The following is a 1,615-nucleotide window of genomic DNA, read 5'->3' on the forward strand; positions in this document are numbered from 1 at the left end:
CAAGTTTCACCGTGTATCTTTTTAGTTTTAGTTTCCAGGATCTGTCCATTAATGAGGGAGGGGTGTTGAAGTCTTCCAATATTATTGTGTGTGGTACAATATGAGTTTTGAGCTTTACTAAAGTTTCTTTTATAAATGTGGATGTCATTGCATTTGGAGTATAAATGTTTAGATTTGGGAGTCCATCTTGGTAAATATTAACTTTAATGAATATGACGTTTCCCGCCTTGCCTATTTTAATAACTTTTGGTTGAAAGTCAATTTTATTTGATATTAGAATGGCTGCTCCAGCTTATTTCTTCAGATCGTTTGCTTGGAAAGTTCTTTTCCAGCCTTTTAGTCTGAGGTAATGTCTGACTTTGTCCTTGGTGTTTGTTTTTGGTATGCTGAATATTGCTTACACATCCATTTTTTTTATTCTATGCCTTTTTACTGGTGAACTGAGTCCACTGATATTAAGAGATACTAAGAAAAGTCATTGTTGCTTCTGTTATTTTTGTTATTAGAGTTGGAATTTTGTTCATGTAGCTATCTTCTTTTAGGTTTCCTTCAACTTTAATTTCTTCTTTTTTCTCGATTGTAATTTCCCTCTTTATATTGAAATTGTCCCTTTATTATCATTTGGTGTGCTGGATGCATTGGAAGATGTTGTGTAAATATTGTTTTGTCACAGAATACCTTGTTTTCCCAAGCTATGTTAAAAGAGTTTTGCTTCATATAGTAGTCTTGGCTGGCATTTCTGCTCTCTTACATTCTGTATGACTTCTACCCGAGATTTTCTCCTTTCATAATCTCAGGGGAGAAGTTATGTGTAATCCTGATAGATCTTGCTTTATATATTACTTGACCATTTTCCCTTACTGCTTTTAATATTCTTTCTTTGTTTTGTGCATTTGGTGTTTTGACTATTATATGATGGCAGAAATTATTTTTTTCTGGTCCAAATAATTTGGCGTTCTGTAGTCTTCTTGTTTATTCATGAGCATATCTTTCTTTAAGTTAGGGAATTTTTTTTTCTATAATATTGGTAAAAATATTCACTAGTCCTATAATTTGGAAACCTTACTTCTCATCTATACCTATACCGGATTTCATGTACGTAATTATGTCATTTCTAAAAGCTGTTTCAAAAATTCACCTGGGCAGTATTTCCTGAGAAATTCAAATCATTAATACTTTATTCCCTTTTACTAATATAGCATATAATGTTTCCATTTTCCTTGTCTATATAGTACAGAGCCCAGCATTTGACAAAGATGAGAATATATCATCTCAAGAAGAAACAGATGAAGATACGGTGTAATATTTTCAATTTTTTCCCATTTCAATAGAGTACTTCAAAAGTGGTGTTTGTGATCCCTTAACTGGAGAAGTAGATTCAGGAAAATGAGCAATTCAGGGTCAGATGCTCTTATATGTGTAGATCAAGACCAGATTGTGGTCCTTTAGACCTTGTGATCACAAAAATATAGCAACTAGTACAATACAACCACCTGCATGAGATGTTATCAGATATACACACAAAGAAAAGGAGAACCATTATAAAAATAAGAGAAGGACCATTTGGGAAGAAGAAGGATCTCAGCAATGGTAGTACAGTTATGAAGAAGTGCTG

This window comes from Mus musculus, chromosome Y, assembly GCF_000001635.26.
Source record: "Mus musculus strain C57BL/6J chromosome Y, GRCm38.p6 C57BL/6J".
Taxonomy (NCBI): domain Eukaryota; kingdom Metazoa; phylum Chordata; class Mammalia; order Rodentia; family Muridae; genus Mus; species Mus musculus.